The sequence below is a fragment of the Rhipicephalus microplus genome, chromosome 5 (assembly GCF_043290135.1).
Source record: "Rhipicephalus microplus isolate Deutch F79 chromosome 5, USDA_Rmic, whole genome shotgun sequence".
NCBI lineage: Eukaryota > Metazoa > Arthropoda > Arachnida > Ixodida > Ixodidae > Rhipicephalus > Rhipicephalus microplus.
In genome coordinates, this window is record NC_134704.1 from 82,816,075 (window position 1) to 82,835,591 (window position 19,517).

The window sequence follows — 19,517 nt, forward strand, 5'->3', positions numbered from 1 at the left end:
CCTTTAAGCGAGCCTTTTCAATTATCTGCCCATCTTCGATCACGGTGTTGCAAGCCAGCAAGAGCGCTAGTGTTCTTACTGAGTGTCATTCTTCAAAGCACTCCGCTTTTAAAGAAGGAAGAATCCTTTTTTGAACATTCGTTTTCATTGGTTACTTGAGTTAGATGGACGGTTATTTGCATGAGTCTGAAATTACGATTGATGGCACAGCTCTAAGGATCGTTCCGTTGGGCCAACCTGTTTTGGCGCGTCTCTCATAATGTACTTAGTAGAATTGAATATTGGGCAAGTTGGTAACAATTCATTGTTCATGCGCGAAAAACGATGAAATTCGTGACGAAAACGATAAATTATCACATTGTTTTTCTCTCAGATATCAATATTTCCTCTAAGATATAGTATTAATATTGTAACGCGGACTGAAAGAGCGAGGAAGAAGAAGAGATAGGACGCTCTCGAGCGATGGTGATTCGGCAGTGACGGTAGAGCGCTGCCATTTTTCAGTGTAAATAGAACCATCACACCCGTAACAGCTTTGGTGGAGGTGCTGGGTAACTTGCCATCCTGGACCCCGCAGCAGAAGTTCTTCGAAGAAGCAGGCACTTAGCTGGCCTACCCCCGGACAACATCAGCATGAACGACGACACAACAATCCCATTGACATACTACGCTGCTGCATCCACCAGTGCCACCGACACGGCACAAGGTGGCCGTTGACCTCGACAACCAGACTACTGGGCACCTGAGCCACGAATTTTCTCCGGTAAAACTGACGAAGACGTGGACGCTTCGCTTAAACACTTCGACAGAGTGAGCCGCTACTACGAATGGGGCGCACCGGCGAAGCTCGTGCACGTAGTATTCTTCCTTGCCGGGAGAGCCTTGCTTTGGTTTGAGAACCATGAACATGTCCTCCCCACTTGGGATATATTTGTTAAGGAACTGAAGGCCTGTTTTGGGGACACGAGTTCCATGAAAAAGAAAGCTGAGCAAACGCTGTCACGTAGGGCTCAGTTGCCCGGCGAGACGTGCACAACCTACATTGAAGATGTATTGAAGCTTTGCGGGATTGTCAACGCATATATGTCTGACGAAGACAAAGTCGGTCATTTGTTAAAAGGCATCGCCGAGGACGTGTACAATTTTTTTATAACAAAAGAAAACTTGAACACTCCTCCGATTTTCAGGCAGCAGTGTCGCGCATTCGAGGCGTTGAAGACCCGGAGAATCCTACCCAAGTTCGGGCGCTTGGACAATGTGTTCGCACTGTCGCAAGTATGGACGTCGCCACCTACGAAGACATTCCCTTCCTCGTACGTCAGGTAGTTCGAGAAGAACTCGTACGACTTCAAGCAGGTGACGTTCACCACCAATGCTCGTTCGCCGCGTGCCCCGAACCACCTCCCTACTGGATGTGAGAGCGCCACGTCGAAAACCGACCACGCACAGAAACTGCAGATTTTAACCCGCGGCTTCTGTTTTCCCCGACGGGTCGCGGCCACCACCGGATGTCATCATCTCGACGTGCCGCTGCGGACCTCCGACCATCTTAAACCAGGCCTCTACCAGAAGATTACTATGCGTCATCACAAAATGTTCCTGCGGAGCATGACCCGTCTCCGCGTACTTCTGCCATTTCTGCTCCTGCTACTGTAAGCCGACAAGTCCCCGTTTGCTACACATGTGGTCTCCCGGGGCATATTTCGCGCTTCTGTCCCAGACGGTCGCCTGCACCGCCACGCTTTTCAACGTATCCGGCTTGCACGTACGAAACTCCTGTGCCGCCACGTTTTTCGACGCACCCGCCTCGTACGCACAAAACCTGGACCTTTCACCCGGCCTACCACCGTCCCCAACAGCCATGGCCAAACGAATTTCGCAGCGAGTCCCCCGTGTCCAAGCGAAGCCTGACGCCGCCTCCGACACGCTCCCGCAGGTCGCCGTCTCCGCGTCGTCAGTCACCTTCCCCGCATCAGCTGGGAAACTAACTGGTGCGACCGATGAAGGTGCGGTCGTGGGACGGTCAGTTTCCCCAATTCCTCCTTCTGCTTTGATGTTGATGAACAAAGTGCGTGTGTGTATAGACGGTGTAGATACTCTTGCTCTTGTAGACACTGGTGCTGCTGTTTTGGTTATGAGCCTTTGTTTCAAACATCGTTTCTTGGGTCACAAAGTTATGTTCGCGTGGAATCGTAAAGAAACTTTTCGTGGAGTTGGAGGCGAAGCGTTATGCCCTGTTGGTATTTGTTCAGTTGTACTCACGATTGGTGGACAAAATTTCCGAGTTGAATTCACTGTACTGGCTCGCGCAACTCATGACATCATTTTAGGGATAGACCTCCTTCATGAATGCGGTGCTACGCTCGACTGTGAAACTGGAGAGATTCTTCTACAAAGTACGCTGCCCGCTGCAATAGTTGACAATTTTCCGACTCTGCCCATCGATGCTCTTTCGTTGTCTGAAGATGTGACGATCCCTGGTCGGACAGCAGTGTTTGTACCCGTATGCTCTTCTCATGTCCCCTCAGGACCCTGCACTGGACTTGTGGAGCCTGATCATGCAAACGCCATCTAGAAGAATGTGCTGGTCCCATGGTCTGTCCTTACAGCCATCGACGGACATGCTTGCTTGTGGGCGCTCAACGCAGCCTCAGAGCCTGTTCTACCAACCGGATTTAAACTGGGAACGTTCGAGGAGCAGGCCACAATTGACGTCAGAATGGTCTCGGAGTCTCCAGCCATCAGTCAGACTGTGCCCAACTACTCAACTGAGATTGAACGTACGATTAATAAGTCGTTGCTTCCCTCCGAGGAGAATGTCCTTGAGGTGGTACTTACACGCTACGCGGGAGTCTTTGATTCCGCTCAAAACAAGCGTTGTTCCATGTTGCCCGAATACCGTATGCACCACCGCATCAACACGGAAGATGCTACACCGATACGCCAGAAACCCTATCGCGTATCCCCGTCAGAGAGGCAAGTGATCGCTGATCAGGTCAACGACATGCTGCAGAAAGGCGTTATTCAAGAGTCAAGCAATTCCTGGGCAGCTGCTGTTATACTGGTAAAAAAAAGACAATTCTTGGCGATTTTGTGTAGACTACCGCCGTCTCAACGCCATCACAAAGAAAGACGTGTATCCGCTACCACGCATCGACGATGCGGTTGATTGTCTGCACTCGGCCGCATACTTTTCGTCCGTCGACCTAAGGTCTGGATACTGGCAAATACCAATGCATCTGTCTGACAAAAAGATGACTGCTTTTGTGACGCCGGATGGGTTATTTGAATTCAACGTTATGCCGTTTAACTTATGCAATGCCCCAGCTACCTTCGAGTGATTCATGGACTCCATCCTTCGTGGTCTCAAATGGGAGATATTTATGTGTTATCTCGATGATGTAATTATTTTTGGCAAGACAGTCCACGAGCACAACCATCGGCTTAGCGTTGTTCTAGATTGCCTCAAACAAGCTGGTCTCGTTTTAAACGCAAAGAAGGGTCATTTTGGTGAGCATCAAGCCTTTGTGCTTGGATATCTAGTTGACAGGGACGGTATACGACCAGACCCGCACAAAATCAGTGCTGTCCTAGACTTCAAGCAACCGACGTCTGTGAAGGATCTCCGTAGCTTCGTGGGCCTGTGTTCTTATTTTGGTCGGTTTATCAAAGACTTCGCCCAGCTTGCTCATCCCCTGACAGAGTTGCTCCGCAAAAACGCCCCATTTCAATGGACCGTTGAGTGTGAGGCTGCTTTCGAGCAGCTGAAGTATTTGCTTACTTCCGGGCCCCTCATGCGCCATTTCAACCCAGAGGCACTCACGGAACTGCATACAGATGCTAATGGTGTCGGTGTTGATACCGTGCTAGTTAAATATCATGACAGCCGCCAGCACGTCGTGGCGTATGCAAGTCGGACTTTGACTAAGGCGGAGAAGAATTATACGGTCAACGAACTGGAATGTGTTGCAGTTGTTTTCGCCGTCCAAAAGTTCAGACCTTATTTGTACGGCTGGCAGTTCAAGATCATCACAGATCATCATTCGCTTTGTTGGCTTGTCAGACTACGTGACCCAGCTGGTCGGTTGGCTCGCTGGGCCTTACGGCTTCAAGAATATAATTATTTTGTGACCTACAAGAGCGGTCGATGTCACGATGATGCCGACTACTTATCACGTCTTCCATCTCTGACTGTGGATGCTGATGATGAAAATTTCGACAACTACCTGGCCGCAATCTCATCCAACTTCCCAAATTTGGACGTCTTCCGTCACGAGCAACAGCGTGACCCTTTGCTGAAACCAATGATTGATGTGGCTCGTAGCTCTGAACACACCACGCCATTCGTGATTCTTGACGCCCTACTATATCGCAAGAATTACTCCAGCCATGGTTCCACACTACTACTCGTCGTGCCAGAATGCCTGCGTCTTGCGGTATTCCAAGCCATGCACGATGACATCACGTCTGGGCACCTTGGATTTGCCCGAACGCTTCACCGTATCCGACAACGTTTTTACTGGCCTCGACTCTGGAAGACGACCAAGCACTACGTCACACGTTGTGATGTCTGCCGACGCCACAAACAACCTACCACACCATTGGCCGGCCCACTGCAGCCGGTTAAGCCACCGACATCACCATTCAAAAAAGTCGGCATAGATTTACTGGGCCCTTTCCCCAAGTCTACCACCGGCCGCCGCTGGATTATTGTGTGCGTAGATTACCTGACGCGTAATAGTGAAACGATGGCGGTTGCTTCAGCCACATCATCTGATGTGTCATGGTTTCTTCTACACTCGATCATACTTCGTCACGGGGCCCCTCATGTGGTGATAAGTGATCGCGGCCGACAGTTTACTGCTGACGTTGTCGAAGAGTTGCTACGGCTTTAGGGGTGTCAGTATCGACATTTCACTCTATACTACCCTCAGACCAACGGCCTCACTGAGCGCACGAATCGTACCATCATCAACATGCTTACAATGTACGTCGCAACGGATCACAAGAACTGGGATGCCGTATTACCTTTTGTTACATACGTCTTCAATACCGCGAAACACGAAGTCACAGGTTATACGCCTTTCTTTCTTCTCTATGCTCGTCATCCCCAAAGTTTCTTTGACACCATACTTCCATTTTTGACGAACGAAAACGCCAGTGTCGCGCAGACTTTGTGTCGCGCCGAAGAAGCTCGTCGACTTGCTCGGTTTCGAACTCTTTCCACCCACGCTCGCGCGAAAGACCGTTATGACGCAAAACACCCGCCCGTGACTTTTGCTACAGGTGATTTGGTCTGGCTGTGGATGCCTGTTCGGAAAAAGGGACTTCACCAGAAGTTTCTTTGTAAATACTCTGGACCATTCGTCATTACTCAGTGCTTAAGTGACATCACTTACGCTGTTGCGAAAGTGACAGCTCAGAACCGGCGTTCGCGCAAGACGCAAATTGTGCACATTACCCGATTGAAGCCCTACAACAACCGATCGCTTCTACTCGCTCGGTGAGCTTCGTCTGGCCCGGAGGGAAAGGTAACGCGGACTGAAAGAGCGAGGAAGAAGAAGAGATCGGACGCTCTCGAGCGATGGTGATTCGGCAGTGACGGTAGAGCGCTGCCATTTTTCAGTGTAATTAAACCCATCACATGCGTAACGATGTAGTATCACTGAAAATCAAATATATATTTGATTACTTTTTTGTTTTCCACACCTAGTTTCGCCCCGCAGAGCGGCAGTTGTACAGCTTACGAATGAAGTCATTAAACTCTCTACCAATAGGGCTGCGACAGGAAAGCGCCTTCTATAGCAGCTAAAGCACCGGAAGCGTAATTCGAAGGCCATGGGTTCGAATGCTACCATTGTAAATGCTGCTTATTTTCCCACATAATTTCACTTCAACTTGCGTAAGGATTGCCGCACTAAAGACCTCAAACATTGTCGCTAATGCTTTACTTGGCCTAATGTATGCAGTGGTGTTAGACCAGTTACGGTGCTCAGCTGATAACTCGAACGTCGCATGTTCGACCCCGACCATGGCAGTCGCTCATTTCGATGAAGGTGGAATGTTTTGGCCCCTGCAATGTCCGATGTCAGTGTACTTCAAACACCACGTGGTGAAGATTTCATGAGTCCTCCGCTACAAGGAGCCTGATAATAACATCGTGTTCTCAGCAAGTAAAACTTCAGATAATAATAGTAGTAGTAGTGTAATAATATTTTTATGTGTAATATATTATTATTATTATTATTATTATTATTATTATCATTATTATTATTATTATTATTATTATTAGGTTGCCTATAACAAAGAAAGAACCGTTTGAAAAATCATCTCTTCCCTAAATCTTCTAAAAGCATATCGAAGGATTAAAAGACGTTTGATGCGTTCAAACCACACAACAAGACACTATTAAAAGTAGTTATTATTTACCCAGAAGGAGTTTGGTTCACGCGAATAGAGCCTCAACCATGGCACCAAAGTGGTTCTGATACTGGCGCCGAGAAGCTTTTCTTGTATGTGCCTTAAAGGGCTCGCTGGTGGTGGGTTTGTTCCTGAAGAACTAGGGAAACCAGCTCAACCCAATGAGGACAAAGATTTGTGTACCTTAGTCGCATTCGTCTTTCATAGCACCGTTATTTCGAAAACGTCGGCGAGCCAACAAAAATCCATGCCTCCAGCGACAATTACTGTTATACACTTTAACCTCACTTTAAGCTTCACCCTTCCCCTCATTTATCTTCTATAGCATCCTATAGCACGCTACTTTTGCTAAGTGAGATAGCCCCCTCCCCCCACTTCCCTGGCAAACGGTTCATAATCGGTAGTCTGGAAGTTTAGACAAGAGTTAGTTTTCATTTTTCTACAAGAAAAATGCAGAAAAGTCCCAGTTTCACCAACCTCATTCACACCAAGGATTGTGGGTGAGGTTCTGTTGCATATGACAGGAAGTGTTTCGACGTTTTGTTTTGACGCTCACAAAGAGATACCATGGCACTCTGGTTACGGTCACATTCCGCTCGCCCAGGATTGTAATATGTCCTCGAGGATGTAATGTGTCCTCGAGGTGGCGGATAGAGAGAGAAATGCCGTATGCCTGCTGTTATAGGCGTAAATTGGCACGAACCGTGCCAAGTGTGGCCTTCTTGCTCAAAGTGAAGGGACGAGTAGCGAGTAAAGAGGTTTGGAAACGCGGCTGTGACGGGTAGACCCTTGAGCGAATACAAGTGCCGCTTTCACGTTTCCTGAGCGAACGTCTAATGCGTTTCCACTTCTGACACCATCTATCTATCTTGGCTTCGTTGTCTGTGGCGGACATGACAGAGATATCGCAGGTGCTACAAGAAAAGCAAGATATAGAAAGTGAGAGTGAGAGAGAAGTTACAGTACACACTAAGGAAAAAGAAAAGCTGGCCTCGGAGCATAGAGATGGGTAGAAGTATCGTTGCTTTTTAAAAGATAGAAAAAGTATACAGGGCGGATAAGCGTGGATATGTGACACAACAGTAGGAAATGTATGCGTATATATGTGACAAATAAATCTCAGGCAGCGTGCAAACGAGCACGCGGACGCAAAACACAAGCGCACTTTCGGAAGCATTTCGATTTTCTTCAATTGCCACAAAGCTCGAATCGGGGTTGCAAAAATCAAACACACCCTCTCCGAGTAAATGTTTGCTCAGCAAACGAACGTCGAGCGAAAACGGAGCCGTTCTAGCGCAAGGCTGAAGAAGGAAACAGAAAAGAGGCAACTGTGTCGAAAAATAGAGACTCAGATGAAACAAGAGGAAGAAACGTCCAGCTGCACGCGTATGCATGTTTGAAGTGTGCTTGAGTATTCTAGAGCCAATGAAAGGCTTACTTTCACTCCGTACAGAACATGGGGATAACGCATAGTCAGGTCTGGCTTTAAAAAATTTTGGCTTAATGCCTTTATTTTCTTTGCTTTGTCGTGCAGCAACGTGTAACAATGTACAGGCTGGTTCAACATATTTAAGGCGGTAACGCAGAAAATGAGAAACACGCACAAAATCAAGAAGGCAATTGTTTGGCTACGCCTGACAGTTATGTTCCCGACTTTTTTTTTAAGATCTTTCTTTTTAAGCTAGCGCCCTGTCATGCGGCCGCCCTCGTGTGCACCATTGTTGCAAGTGTGCACTTCTCTAGTGGCCACTACTGTCACCTCTATGGTGATTTCAATATTGTTCACTAGATCACGCGCCGCCATCAAGGCATCTGTTTATGATGACCCGCGCGCTCATCTCCCCGCGACTAGGTCCCCTTTGTTCTCGTCGCTTAATAGGCACGGCAGCGTGTGACAAGTTCCTACGATGAGTATTATGCCAGGTTACCGTTATCCTCTCAAGCGCCTTCACCTGCCTGCCCTCAACCCCGTTGAAGAACGCCTGATAGCTCCTCGTCTTCCACTTATGAGCATTAGGCGTTTGACGCACGGCAGTGGCCAGTATGGCAAAAAGTGGCAGGTGGTAATGTGCCGATCAACGTGGCCAACACTGGGCAGGGGAGACCGCGGAACGTGCCAGACAACGCTACCTTTGACGTACACATCATGCATATGTGTAGGCGCATGCGCATCATGCGCATGTGTAGGCATGTCTTCACCACCCCCATCGTCATCGCCACTGTCATCAGCGTCCTCAAGCGATGATTGATTGATATGTGGGGTTTAACGTCCCAAAGCCACCATATGTTCATGAGAGACACCGTAGTGGAGGGCTCCGGAAATTTCGACCACCTCGGGTTTTTTAACATGCACCCAAATCTGAGCACACGGGCCTACAACATTTCCGCCTCCATCAGAAATGCAGCCACCGCAGCCAGGATTCGAGCCCGCGACCTGCGGGTCCGCAGCCGAGTACCTTAGCCACTAGACCACCGTGACGGGGCCTCAAGCAATGATGAAAGCACTGAGAAATATAAACTGACTGCGTGGCGAATCATTTTTGTTTCAATTTTCTTCATTAAATCGGTGCCGGAGCGAGCAGCGACCAGGAGGCAGCTGGAGGCGCACGCTTGAACCCCTTTGGCAGGCAAGACATGTTCCAATTACGCATATGAATGCTGCATGCATGTTACTTGTTCGCAATAATCGTAGCTTTGAACGTGCTCATGACTTTGCGACTTCTAGTTCGACAAATTACCCGACTGAGAAGCAAAACTAAAACGCAAGATCCAGGTGAACGTGCAGCACGAACCAAGCAAAACAAAACAAGTTAAACGGTTGCGCAGCCAGTCTAGGCGTCGCCACTAGACGGTGCAAGCAAACTCCACGAAGGCAACACTAAAACTTTCGACGTCATCGTTGCCCGATCATAGTGTACTCAGTGCCTTAGACGTGGCCTTGAGCCATTGGACGCTTCTTGCGCTCGAATTAGAATAACTTAACGAAACGGACGCCATTCATACTTCGCCAAACAACTTCACGCATACCAAGCAATGAAAGAAACACCATATCTAGAGCTTGATATTTGATGCCACTGCTCATTTAATATATGCATTTCCACAGCAATAGTGAATAGCCATATATCTCCGAAATTGCCACTTTCTCTCTGTTTATTGGGCCCACTCAGATGTACGAAGCCGGAATGTTTTGATTTTATATATAAAAACGCAACGTGCATTTACAAGAACTACTAGTAAATTCTGCATTGAAAATGAAGAAATTGTAGATGCAGGTAAATTAATGAGAAACATACGACAAGCCATACAATTTGATAAGGCTAGCTGGATTTGCCACAAAAAAAAAAAAAACGTAGACGAAAATATTTGAAAAAGGAAACATCAATTGATGGTTATGAAAAGTGATGATGCTAGGGGTCATGCTCAAGCCACATCTGCGAGGGACGTGATAAAGTATGAAGCGAGAAAAAATCTAGACAGAAAGGCAATACCAATAAATATACAAAAAAATCGTTGTAGGTTAACACAACTGTGCAACCACGCCATCACTTGTGTGACAGGGCTTGCAATGTCGAGCGTTTGAATATGGAAAGCTGTTTCTGTAAAGCTTTGCAATTTTTTTCTTTCATGATTTACCATCAGTAATGAGTAATGACATTGCAATTTGGCGGGGGTATTATCGCGGTACGCAAGGTGGACTTGAAAGAGGCCATATAGAAGTATAAGTGTAATGGTATACAACACATTTATAAATAATAAAATGTTCAATAGAGCTAGCTTTAACATAAATAAGATATGTGGGAGGCAAACAGTCGTTCATAACTTGCCTTCTTAGCACCACGTGCTGGACAGTTTGTATTGCCATTGCACATGGGTAGCCCATAATCTCTAGCTCCTGCCGCCGTTAGTCTGACACATGTGTATACAGTGAAGCCTGCAGTGAAATCCCACCTCAGTTTCCGGTAGTGCAGACGCCGACATAAAATATGCTCGACTTGGCAGCCCCATCCCCTCCCCTCCAGTATCTTTCTTGCTTCACTACCGCCGACTTCCAAGCCGTTCTAAAATGCGTTCGTGGCCGCTGTGCATTTCATATACACTTTTTGCAGTGTGCCTCAGTTCCTTCCAAAGCAAGTAGGTGGCATGCTTTGCGGCGGTTCTCTTCAAAAGAGTTACCGTCGTTTGGAAGTCATAACTCAAGAACGTTCGTTTCGGAACACCCGCGGCAAGCATTTTCCCAAGCGTTGCTGATGTTACGCTGCCGCCACAAATGGTAAAGAATGTCCCTCAAACTCGTATGGTCCTCGGGCGGTTTCTTGCCTTTTGCCATTGGATGCCCCCACATCTCCTCCCGTGGAAGCAGCACCGCTGCGCGCATGCTCCGCAAAACATCCTCGACGTATTTTCAATTTTCCAGGCTTCCTATTGTTCGTAGCATTCTATTAAGTACTGTCTTTCCCTGCTACACTCTAAAGAAAAATGGAAGAAGTCTACTACGTGACGGCCACACGTGAAACAAAGAAAAGTTGACAGAATGACGCTACGGCATGCCCCATATTATTATTGTCATTTAAGCACTTAAGGTAGCATATGTTGACCTCTTAAAAAATTTTGACGCCGCCACAGACTTGAGTTAAGAACTTATTTGGCTTCATTTACTACCTTTTAGATGACTAGATGGTGACGACTCCCCTCCTCCAATTCACCTGCATCGTGCGCACGCCTATCCTAGCCTGCATTTGAGTGATTTGACACCCGCATGTCATTACCGGGGTTCAGTGTGTAAATAGAGGTTGTGTAAGCGCGTTCAAGTGTGTTATGTGTAGCTGTAACCCTCTGTTGTTCGGGCGAACGCGTCGAGTTAATTGACGACTTGTGGACACGGTATGCATGAAAATTCGTCTTTGTGGAACGTTGAAGAAAAGGTATTCGAGAAGCAGACTTGTAGAAAATAAAATAAAATTTGGGGACCAAAGTTCTAGGGGGGAAAGAGAAGCGATTGCGCGCTCTTGGTTTTGATCCTTGAGTGAACGCAGAAAATCGTATACTCTCGGTACCGTCTAGAAGTGACACTCACGCCGTGATAAATGTTCTAGTTCGAGACAGGGTAGCGCGATTAGCAACAATTTGCATCGTCTAAGACTCCCGACTGCGCTGGCATTTCAATCAGACACCTCTAGCACCAATGGTAGCCAATGTGAACGGCGTCGCCACTTCATATGATAATGGTGAATTGCACGGCTGCGTTACCATCCTCCGATCAGAAAAAAACAACTGCCAAATAACAGCAAAAGACGCAAAAAAGCATTGTATTCTCACTCTTTTTTTTTCGTCTGCTTGGTAGCATGTGCCTCTCACTGATATTCTTTTGGAGATTTTCAGGCCGATCTCTATACCTTTCTGTAAATAAATTCTCTCTCTCTTCTTTTGGAGAGCACTGCAAGGGTAGAAATTTGTTCTATATAGACAAAGTTTGAAAGGTGCTGACAACGTCAAGTCTTATTCGAGCGTTGCTTTCCAAAGCGCATGCCTTGGTTCAGTAAAAATGTTTTCACACACACACACACAAACACACACACACACACACGCACACGCGCACGCATGCACACACACACACGCACACACACGCCCACACGCCCACACGCACACACGCACACACGCACACGCGCACACACACAGAGAGAAAGAGACGTTCGCAAGAGAAGCATAATCGCCCTGTCCGGGATTTTCCCAAGTGCCGCAATTTACTTTGTTCAAAGTGAATGAAGGATTTTATCTAGAAAGGCTAGCAAAACCAGGCCTATAGGGTGCAACGGGCATCTTGCGTTATGGGCTATAAACGACTCATACTCTTGAACCCCTCCACTAATCAATCTTTCTAATACTGTCTTAATATTCAAACCACTAACATCCTAGTATATATTTACGTTTTTGTGTACGTTTTACCGCCAGTTTGATGATGTGGAGATCGGCGGCTCTAAGGAAGCATACCTGCTTTCTTAGGAGGAGGAGGAAAAACTTTATTGGGTGAGTGAGCATGGGTCCTTTACGGACTCTGGGCCCCCACACGGCCATAACATTGCGCATATGTATGGAGACGACGCAGGAACGGGCACTGGCACCTTGGTTCACACAGCGGAGCTGTGCATCTAGATCCTGTGACGCAAGAAGGGTCTCTTAAGTGCTGATGTTTTCATATATGGAGTTAAGTAATGTTAACCATGGGCCTGATGTTTTCAGTAATGGAGTTGAGCGCAGTGTCTAGGGCTGGTTACAGATAATGAATGTGAGCTATATACCAAAGTGTGTCTGCTATTATTGGCTAGTGATGCCTAACGTACGCTGGTGTTGGCAAAATAATGACTAAGTGTCAGGTACATTTAGGCTAAATCCGCTGAGTGATGTGATTTTAAATAGTGGTGTCACACTGTGCGACTACTTAATGTGAGAGGGTTCGCGTCATGTTCATTTTGCTTTAGTGAGTTCACCGAGTTTAACCGAATTATTGGCGAAGTGTTCTTGAAAGAGAGAAAATTATTTCAATGCAGATCTGGAGATGTTGGGCTGACATGTATTTATCACTGTATATCTTAGTCATCACTCCGTACCTGAAAGCGTTCTTTAGTTTAGCAGTGTTTCACATTACTTCATCACATAGTACAAAAAGAATACACGTTTGTGTATGGGTATGATTGGAGAATTAATAACTTCTTAAAGGCAGCTCGACACCCCCCATCACCCCTAAACACAAAAAAGTGCAGCGAAGAAGCTCCGAGAGGTGTTACTCCGAGCGTCTCTGTAGTAGCACTAACATCCCCGGTTAAAACGGCTTATTTTGTGGAGGCTTTCGCTTCAACGCTGATGCCAGTACTCTGCTATTGGGAGAAAACTCGGCAGCGTAATTGAGATATAAGCGGGAGAAAGGGTAGACAAGGCAAACGAGGGTGCACTGCCGATCCATCACGTTTGGAGCAGTGCCTGAAACGAGAATGAAACCGCTGAAGCCTGGGACTACAGGAAACTCCACTCCGTGTCTTATGTTCGAAGCGATTAAGCTAAAGCCACAGTCCACCGCCACAGTCCTGAGTCGAGCGTACCCTTAAGTGGCTGTAGCATCGGAGACAGCGCCTGGCTGAAACCGACACTTGTGCAGCCTCAAATAAGCTCCTTTTTCTTCACTCTTACTTTTCATGCCAAGACTCCGATTCGTAGCTTTCACCCAGTCAGTGTGTGTGCACTAGGCAAACTGCGTGACGTGTTTAGGACACTTTTGTTGGCAACGACTTCGTGTTCTCGCGTCAGTGCTGCGGTGTAAAAACTGCCACGAAGGAGGCGCTCCAGGGCACTTGTAGTGGTTCATACTCGGGTTGCGGGAAAGCTCTGCATCGTGGAGATTTTTTTTCTTGTCGCCCCTTCCGAACTTCGTCGGGTACACTACATGCGATATGCCCTGAGAACTATCCGGATGGCGCGTGTCCCGCATGAGGGGAGAAGTTCGCGTTAAAGCACATGCCTTGGGGGGCCTTCAATCAAGCCCAGATTCTTACATGGCCATGCAGGAGGCGGTTATTCACAGCTCTCTCCAGGCTGACCAGTTTTGAGCTGTCCAGCAGGCGCACGAAACGTGCGACATGCTTGGCTTGGTGGCCTCGACGTGGGAGTAGCCCAATGCGTGCTAAATCTCGTCCCGTAGGACCCCAATAAACCTATTTCAATCAATAAATGACCTCCTGAACCACGTGCCTGAACGTTTACTACTTTGTCGTAATAGCGGAGCCCCCATGAAACGTCTTGAAGGTGCTGCAAGGTGTACTATCGGCATCAAATGAAACTTGAACAGCGGAGCACGTGTTCCAAGCATTAGAAGCAGTATAGTGTTCGCCGTACAACCATCACCATTGACAGGCGTGCGCATCCGGTTTGGCAGCACTGAACGATCCACCTAGAGTGCATTATCTTCGTTTCTGCTCTAGTTTTGGTATGGTGACAATGGTGGAAATTGTGGGCGTGCCGAGCACTTTTGATCGTATCACTCGCAATTTCTTGCTTTTACTGCAGCGTCGCAGTGTAATCGGTGTCTTGGCACGATAAATCAAAACGACAAACATAATCGGTTTGCGGTTAATTTTTCAAACGATCATCGTATATCGTTCGCCAGTGCCGCTTCACCTGTACCCTTCTTTCAGAGACCGACGCAAAACGCATCACTCTAACTGGAAATTTAGAACGTTTTGTCGGAAGAGAGAGCGCAAATTATTTTGCTTTAGCGGCATGAAGTGAAACAGCGTGAAATTGTGAGCATTGTGAACCTAGTTTTGTCTACTATAAGGCGAATTAGCCAGATGCTAATAGAATTCCATGATGATGGACTCCGTGATGACAAACCGTGCTAAATACTCGCTTTTGGCTGCAGTAGTTTAACCTCTGTTTTTTTATTTTGTTCCTTTCAAATAACAGATATACTGAAACACAAGCAGAAATATTGCACTAGGGGTATCGCGCAGTGCTGCCACACCGTATGTGTGGGCCTCTCTGTGCCAATGACTGGTCGACCGCGCGCACTATGCCATTGATAAGGCTTGTGCCATGCACTCCGCTGTTCGCTTTTCATTTGATGCCGATAGTACATTGTAGTTAGCTGTGAATCTCGAAGAGTACCCTCAGCACGAAAGGGCGCTGCTTGACGAGTAAACATCCAATTACTTATTCACTTTTTGCCACCTTCTTCAGCCCCGTGTTGTCAGTATGGCACTTGGAAAGCTGGCTAATTGATTTCAGCGAATCAGTGAAAGAACCATTCCACAATAAAGCGTATTGATTGAGTGATTTGCAAACACAGCTGTTAATAAAACACTCGGCAGAAAGAGCACAAATCATTCCCCCAAATTAGCCGACCAGTGCATAAAGAACACAGGCAGTGCGAGAAGTTAGAGCAATACAACACCTTTCTGCATTATTGCACTAGAATTTTTAGCATGTATTCTTGATAGGTAGTATGTGCAAAAGTTGTCAAAAGTGTGTACTTAGTTATGCCAAACGCTTGTTCGACAAAGAAGAGCCGGAACACTGGGGGCTCATACATACCCACCCCCACCCCCAATATTCTTCTATTTAGGTGTTTAAATCTACAAGCACAGATGCAAACAACGTATGTACACATCAATAGGCTTTCTCTACTTCGGGTGTATACAGTTCAATCAACAAATAGCTTCATGCTTCATGCTGTTCTGGTTCTAGAGCAGAAATCGACTCCCGGCATTCTCCCTAGTTTCACCATAAGGCAATTTACCCCCTGTATGTCGTTTTATTCCTTTATTCTTTTTAATGGCTTGAAGTTACACAGAATAGTGCGTTGTTCAATTACAATAAATTCTTGTTCATTTTTTTTCATTAGCTTTTCGATGGTACTACTGACAAGATGTACTGACTATCAATTTCAGTCACAACTCTTTCTCGCGTACTGTTACTCTTAAGAAAATAACGGCGTGCTCACGTCCTTACAGCATGATTTTGTGACGTGTAGGTTCAACATTTTTTTTGCAATAGCACATGAAACGCGGCACGAACTTCGTAAGCAAATAGCGCTTAGTTGCCTGTTTATGGCATCATCTATGTTTATCGCATCACTTGTTTATCAGTCATCTATGAAACCTTCACTTGCACTGCGTGTTAGCCAGCGTGACGCCTTATCTTCGAAATCTAAAGATTGCGCTGAATACCACGAGTCTGGATTCTGCATGTAAAGACACCTCCCACGACAATAGCTACTTCCACGATAGTCGCCCTAACAGCTTATATGAGCCGTTTTACGGCTATGCGTGGTGCCGTGAAGTTAAGAACCAGCACGATGTTGAAACTGACCGTGCCGAGAGGATTCGCTGCTTGCGGACCGACCATAAGATTATACTCCTTCAGTGAGGCACAGAGGACGCTAGCCTCCTAATGGAACAGCTTGATAAAAGTTGCTTGACGTAAACTTTAGCTTGCCAGCACCTCCGCTCGTGTGGGATGCTTCACCTACTAAACATTTTTTTTCTTTCCTGTCTCTCCTTTTTCCCCACAGTTGGTTGCCCGCGTTGCGAAATAAAAGCTCCCAACAGACGTCTCGCTTCATTATGAAAGTGCCAACGAACTGCAGTGGAATCGATTCGGGTTACTCAGAGAAGCCCCAACTGCGCTGTTTGCAAGGCATTCACGTCTCAAGGGTGACGCAAGGAGCATTGTATACAGTATCAACTACTGTTAGAGGGAGCAATAGAATGAGCACCTTTCATACGCCTGTACGTCTGTGAATCCACGTGTGTGTTTGAAAACCACCTCAACGTGGCCATGTTATCTCCTGTGCCACGTCGCTATGGAAAAGTGGTGCGGGACACCTCAAGATATCCAGCTTGGTCAATAACAAGACTGGGCAACTCGGCTAAGCATGACGCAACTTTGTCTCAATGGTTGCAGGGACAGTATATTAAATACGTGTAGGCTTGTCCCGCACATAGCCACGTATTAGATTGAAAAAGGAAAGAACCCAACAAAGATGCTTCGATAAGTAGTAAATCCGAAAGCTAGACATGAGCTAGCCATGAACGTGCCATCTTTAACAGCCCCCATTTGTTCAGAAAGAAGGAAAAAATTCCTTATCAGTCAACCGACTTTTCACGATCTTCATATCAAAGAAAAGTAGTGGGAGGAGTATTTAAAAAATAAGTGTTGCTCTCTGTTGCGCCGCTTTTATCTGCACCGGAAAAAAGAAAATAAGCAAACAAACCAACAACAAACAGTAAAGAAAATGCAATAATGTAAATTATACAACTTGCCAACGCAAGGATGGATCAGCTCCGTTCTGGGCTGCTGCAGATGAATACCAAAAACTACTGTCCCAGCGCAGGTGCCTTCTTGGTCAGTCCCGCATGTTAATAACATCCCGGAGGAGATTATTATAGCGCCGAGCGAACTTTTTCTCATAAGGCGCGTAGTTATGGTAGTTTTATTTAAATTCAATTCAGGTACTTTCGCTCTGAGGTTTTTTTTTTTTCAAAGCCAGTGAAGAATTAGCCTCAAGTATCTACGTCATTCTTACACAACAATTACAGTGAAAAAGGAAAAAATCCAACCAAGATGCTTCGATAGGTAGTGAAGCAGAAAGCTATACGGCAAACTCGAAGCTTATACAGGCACACATGTTATCAAACCGGTCGTGGGAGGTGCGACTCTCGAGTCAGGCCCTGGGAAACCAATTGGCAACCCTGGACTAGGCCCGGTGAGCCGCTCTAACCAGTGGAGCTCTGGACGAAGGGCCCCACCAAATTTAGTTACTGACAGTACAAATAAACGTTTACTCTCTCTAAACGTGAGCGAGGTGTTTTTTTCAAATTTTCCGTGTCTGTACTTCACTTTGCTTCACTTCTGAACTTCTACTCACTCTTCATTTCTACTTACACAATCACGCGCATGCCGTTTCGCAAGCTCACTTTCATTAATGATTAGCTCTGCATTCTTCTTTCTTATTTGCCTTCATGTTTGTTCACTATTTCTTCATTTATATAGTCGGCTTTCTTACAAGAGTGTGTCAAGACATGGTGAAATAATATCGATTCAACAAAAACGCTAATGTAGCACCACTTAGCTACAAGAATCAACAACTACAACATTGCAAAAACACTTGTTGCATGTCTTTGCTTTTAAACAGGCTTTACAACAAAACACGCGCTGTATGCAAACATTGCGCTACGACACCCGCATGGAAGCCGAAGACTAAACGGAACAGACAGTGATATAAAGAAATGGCAGATCTCACATAGAGTGGGACTAGATAATATGCGAATTACTAATAATAAATGTTGATATGTCACTTTAAAACCAGCACGATGTTACGAGGTGAACGTAAATGATGAGGTACATGACTTTCCTGTCATGATTATCATAATTAGATGCGTCATTTACATTCGTCATTTAATCACGTCACGTGATACTAATTTCAGTATATGTGGAGTTAGCGAAACGGCCGCGAGCACGCGATGAGCGTGGTATGTTGCCATGTTCTTACATGACACGAGTGTCAGGATTATCCGGTTAGAACCAGTCGTATATGTCGTCATCTATTGACGTCACGTAACACCAAATTTTTTATATGTGGAGCTAGCAAAATGGCCGCGCGTGCATCATGAAGGGCCCAATATACTCCAATGTAGCCTTTACGCGCCACGACTCTGCGTTTACAAAGCGTGAGCACTCTGTATACAGTCTGACGCCAGGCACCACCGACGCGACCAGCGTCTGTGGGCGCGGCCCGAAGGCAACCGACGCGAAAAGCGACATGCTGCATTTAGCGCTGATGCGTTACCCAGACAACACTACGTCTCCCTCTTTTTGTGACGAAGGGACGCCAGATCGCACTGAAACGCGCATGCGTCAAAGCAACGCAGCGCGGTGCATGCCTGGAAGTATACGGCAGGACTGGCGCCTGGCGTGGCAACACCTGCGTGACGCGACGAAATGAACGCCGGCGAGCACGCGCACCGTGTCCCGTCGAAATGTATTGGCGCCTTGATTGTGGCATGTAGTCATGTTCTCACATGACACGCCTGTCATGATTATCATACTTGCGCCAATCACATACTTTTGTTATCGGTTGGCGTCACGTAATACCAAATTTGGCATACAAGAATCTAGCGAAACGGCCGCGAGCGAATCATCAGCGTGGCATGCAGTCGTGTCGTTACATGACACGCATGTCGCAATTATTATGTTTGGATGTGTCATATACCTATGTCATCCGTTCGCGTCAAGTAATAGCGAGTGTGGTACATGTCAAACTAGCGAAACGACCGCGAGCGCATCATGGGCGTAGCGTGTAGTCGTGTTGTTACATGACGTGCATCCCATGTTTATTTTGTTTCCACCAGTGTCATACCTTCGTCACCTTTTCACGCCCCGTAATACCAAATTTGGTATATGTGACGCTAGCGAAATGGCCACGAACGCATCGTGAGCGTGGCATGTAGTCACGTTGCTACATGACACGCATGTCATGAGTTTTATGATGAAACAAGCGCAAAAATACACACACTCAGAGAGGACACAGAAAGCGCTTGTCTGTGTTC